The sequence below is a fragment of the Podarcis vaucheri genome, assembly GCF_965113315.1.
Source record: "Podarcis vaucheri genome assembly, chromosome: 15".
Lineage (NCBI taxonomy): Eukaryota > Metazoa > Chordata > Lepidosauria > Squamata > Lacertidae > Podarcis > Podarcis vaucheri.
Window position 1 is genome coordinate 233335 of NC_138753.1, and position 5000 is coordinate 238334.

Genomic DNA, 5000 nt, shown 5'->3' on the forward strand with positions numbered 1-5000 from the left:
CCTGGCGGCCAGACGCGGCAGGCTCGCTCCGGCAAGAGGCTCCGTGGCTCCCCGGTCGTGCCGGTCTACCCATGCGGCGGGGCGGCGGTAGACCGTTCCCGGAGCCCGGCCTCTGCTTCTCGGCGACGGGCGGGCGAAGGCCGGCGGAGGGCAGGCTTCCGGGCGTCTGCGTGGGTCCGGCCCCTGCCCGGTCCAGGGGGCGCGGTTGCCAGTGTGTGGCCCCGGTCTACCGGCCGGCAAGCGGGGGTGGCTCGGCCGGTCTTCCCGGCGGAAGGAGCGGAAGCGCTGGCGGGGCGGCGGCCGGGTGTAGCTCCACGCCGGAGGGGCCGGCCTTGCGGCCCGTTCTCCCTGCGGCTGGGGCTTCGCGGTCCTCCCCGGTCTACCCGCCGGAGGCCTGCCGACCGCCCGGTCTACTCGCGAGGGCCTCGCCGGCCCCCTTCCGAGAACGGGGGGCCTCCCGGTCTACCCAGAGAAGGCCCAGTCTGCTTCTCGCGTCCACGGTCACCCCGTTCTCCCGGCCCTGGGCTCCCCTGCAGTCGGCCGGCTGGGTCTTGCCGGTCTACCTCCGAGGAAGGGAGAATTCCCGGTCGGCCCGACGGAGGCCTGCCGGGCTGGGGCTTCCAGCTCTACCTCGAGGACAGACGGCTTCCCGGTCTCCCCTGCTTGGGGCTGGGAAGCGCCGGGCCACCTGACGGCCGGACTGGTACCGCTGCTAACCGGTCTACTAGCCGGGCCGGGGGGGACTGGGGCTTGCCGGTCTACCTCCGAGAACGGGAGGCGGAGGGAGGCGAGGCGAGAGCGGTTGGCGGAGGGTGCGAAGGCCGGAGAAGGGCAGGCTTCCGGGCGTCTGTGTGGGTCCAGGCAAGTTTGCCGGTCCAGGCAAGTTTGCCGGTGGCCCCGGTCTACCGGCCGGCAAGCGGGGGCGGGTGGGCCGGTCTTCCCGGCGTAAGGAGGGGAAGCGCTGGCCGTTTTCCGGGGGGGGGCGGCCGGGTCTAGCTCCCCGTCGGAGGGGCCGGCAGCGTGGCCCGTTCTTCCTGCGGCCGCTGGCAGCTCTCCGGTCCACTGCTGGCCAGGGAAGCTGGGACGTGGCGGTCCCCTTCAGAGGATGGAAGGCTTTCCCGGTCTACCGCTGGGAGGTCTGTCCTCTGCCGGTCCCCCCGTTCTCCGCCCGGGCGAGGCGGCTGGGGCTTCGCGGTCCTCCCCGGTCTACCCGCCGGAGGCCAGCCGACCGCCCGGTCTACTCGCGAAGGCCCCGGTCCTCCCGGCGGCGGGTGGGCCTGCGAACGGAGTCCCCCCAGTCTGCCGGCCGTGGAGGCTGGGCCTTGCCGGGCCCCTCCCGAGAACGGGTCCGGCCCGGGGCTGGCAGCGGTGCCCGGTCTCCCGGCCCTGGGCGCTGCTGGCCGTGGAGGCTGGGTCCTGCCGGTCTACCTCCGAGGAAGGGAGGCTTCCCGGTCGAGCCGCCGGAGGGGCAGGCGACGTTACCCGGTCTCCCGGCCCTCGGCTCCCCTCCGGTCTACCGTTCGGGAAGGCTGGGTCTTGCCGGTCTTCCTCAGAGATCGTGGGGACTTCCCGGTCTACCCATCGGAAAGCGGGGGGGTCCGCCGGTCTACCTGGCGTACGGCGCGGCACCGCTGGCCGGTCTACTCGGTCGCCCGGCCCTCGGCTCCCCTCCGGTCTACCGGGCGGGAAAGCTGGGTCTTGCCGGTCTTCCTCCAGAGATCGAGGGGCTTGCCGGTCTACCTGGCCCACGGCGCGTTACCGCTGGCCGGTCTACTGGGCGCCGGCCCTCGGGAAGCCCGATCTACCGTCCGGAGGGGCTGGCGGCGTTGCCCGGTCTCCCGGCCCTTGGCTCCCCTCCGGTCTACCGGTCGGGAAGGCTGGGTCTTGCCGGTCTTCCTGCCTGCCTGCCTGCCTGCCTGCCTGCCTGCCTGCCTCCTTCCTGCCGCCTGACCAGCGCTCCTAAACAAAGGGACAGGCTCTTACCCGGTCTACCTGGAAGGCAGGACGCGGACGGCCTGCCTGCCTGCCTGCCTGCCTGCCTGCCTGCCTGCCTGCCGCAGGGTCTGGGACTTCCAGGTCAACCTGAGGAGAAACGGCTTCCCGGTCTACCCTCCAGGAGGCCGCGAGGCGCCAGTCCACTAGGCAGTGGGGGGCTGGAGCCGCTGCCCGGTCTACTAACCTTCGAGGAGGGGGAGGCTCTGGCCGGTCTTGGAGAACGGTAGCGCAACCACGGTGAGCCCGGTCTACCGGCCGGGAAGGCTGGGGTTTGCCGGTCTTCCTCCGAGATCGTCGGGGCTTCCCGGTCTACCCACCGGAAAGAGAGGCTCTGCCTGACCACCTGGCGCACGGCGCGAAACCGCTGGCCTGTCCACTGGGCCCCGGACCTCGGGAAGCCCTGTCTACCCGCCGGAGGAGACAGCGGCGTTGCCCGGCCTGCAGGCCCTCGGCTCCCATCCGGTCTACCAGCCAGGAAGGCTGGTTCTTGCCGGTCTTCCTCCGAGAACGTGCGGCTTCCCGGTCTACCAAGTGGAAGGAGCGGCCCTGCCTGCCTGCCTGCCTGCCTGCCTGCCTGCCTGCCTGCCTGCCTGCCTGCTCGCCGCAGTGCCTGGGGCTTCCAGGTCTACCTCGGAGGAGAAAGGTCTTCCCGGTCTACCCTCCTTGGGCTCGGCAAACGCCGGTCCACACTGACGGCGGTGGGCCTGGAGCGGCTGCCCGGTCTAGTCGCCGGCGGAGGTGGGCAGGCTGGGTCTTGGCGGTCTTCCTCCGAGATCGTGGGGCTTCCCGGTTTACCCACCGGAGAGCGCGGCTCTGCCGGTCTACCTGGCCCACGGCGCGGAACCGCTGGCCGGTCTACTGGGAGTCGGACCTCGGTGAGCCCGGTCTACCGGTCGGAGGGGATGGCGGCGTCGCCCGGTCTCCCGGCCGTCGGCTCCCCTCCGTTCTACCGGCCGGGAAAGCTGGGTCTTGCCGGTCTTCCTCCAGAGATGGAGCGGCTTCCCGGTCTACCTGGCGCACGGCGCGGAACCGCTGGCCGGTCTACTGGGAGTCGGACCTCGGTGAGCCCGGTCTACCGGTCGGAGGGGCTGGCGGCATTGCCCGGTCTCCCGGCCGTCGGCTCCCCTCCGGTCTACCGGCCGGGAAAGCTGGGTCTGGCCGGTCTTCCTCCAGAGATCGAGGGGCTGGCCGGTCTACCTGGCCCACGGCGCGGAACCGCTGGCCGGTCTACTGGGCGCCGGCCCTCGGGAAGCCCGATCTACCGTCCGGAGGGGCTGGCGGCGTTGCCCGGTCTCCCGGCCCTTGGCTCCCCTCCGGTCTACCTGTCGGGAAGGCTGGGTCTTGCCGGTCTTCCTTCCTGCCTGCCTGCCTGCCTGCCTGCCTGCCTGCCTGCCTGCCTCCTTCCTGCCGCCTGACCAGCGCTCCTAAACAAAGGGACAGGCTCTTACCCGGTCTACCTGGAAGGCAGGACGCGGACGGCCTGCCTGCCTGCCTGCCTGCCTGCCTGCCTGCCTGCCTGCCTGCCTGCCGCAGGGTCTGGGACTTCCAGGTCAACCTGAGGAGAAACGGCTTCCCGGTCTACCCTCCAGGAGGCCGCGAGGCGCCAGTCCACTAGGCAGTGGGGGGCTGGAGCCGCTGCCCGGTCTACTAACCTTCGAGGAGGGGGAGGCTCTGGCCGGTCTTGGAGAACGGTAGCGCAACCACGGTGAGCCCGGTCTACCGGCCGGGAAGGCTGGGGTTTGCCGGTCTTCCTCAGAGATCGTCGGGGCTTCCCGGTCTACCCACCGGAAAGAGAGGCTCTGCCTGACCCCCTGGCGCACGGCGCGAAACCGCTGGCCTGTCCACTGGGCCCCGGACCTCGGGAAGCCCTGTCTACCCGCCGGAGGAGACAGCGGCGTTGCCCGGCCTCCAGGCCCTCGGCTCCCATCCGGTCTACCAGCCAGGAAGGCTGGTTCTTGTCGGTCTTCCTCAGAGAACGTGCGGCTTCCCGGTCTACCAAGTGGAAGGAGCGGCCCTGCCTGCCTGCCTGCCTGCCTGCCTGCCTGCCTGCCTGCCTGCCTGCCTGCCTGCCTGCTCGCCGCAGTGCCTGGGGCTTCCAGGTCTACCTCGGAGGAGAAAGGTCTTCCCGGTCTACCCTCCTTGGGCTCGGCAAACGCCGGTCCACACCGACGGCGGTGGGCCTGGAGCGGCTGCCCGGTCTAGTCGCCGGCGGAGGTGGGCAGGCTGGGTCTTGGCGGTCTTCCTCCGAGATCGTGGGGCTTCCCGGTTTACCCACCGGAGAGCGCGGCTCTGCCGGTCTACCTGGCCCACGGCGCGGAACCGCTGGCCGGTCTACTGGGAGTCGGACCTCGGTGAGCCCGGTCTACCGGTCGGAGGGGATGGCGGCGTCGCCCGGTCTCCCGGCCGTCGGCTCCCCTCCGTTCTACCGGCCGGGAAAGCTGGGTCTGGCCGGTCTTCCTCCAGAGATCGAGGGGCTGGCCGGTCTACCTGGCGCACGGCGCGGAACCGCTGGCCGGTCTACTGGGAGTCGGACCTCGGTGAGCCCGGTCTACCGGCCGGAGGGGCTGGCGGCGTCGCCCGGTCTCCCGGCCGTCGGCTCCCCTCCGGTCTACCGGCACCCGAAGGCTGGAGTTTGCCGGTCTACTAGGGAGGGCGTAGGACTTCCCGGTCTACCGGCCCGCTCCCCCTATGGAGCCTCCAGGTCTACGTGGTCGCTGTAACCTGACGACATCGCCAAGGGTGGGTGGGGTTCGTGGCGACAGCTGCCGTAGAACTCGGTGACTTTGTAGACCGCCGCTTGGCGGCAGTGCAGCAGGTAGGCGATGGAGGGGACGGGTGAGGGCGTGCGTGCGTGCGTGCGTGCGTGCGTGCGTCCTTGCAGGGACGGCAAGGGAGAAAAGTCTCGGCGTGCATGCGTTCCTTTGCGGGAGGGGGAGCATGCAGAGACACAGGGATACAGAAAGACAAGCACTAAAGCACTCGTGCGCTCTCACACACACTTGATT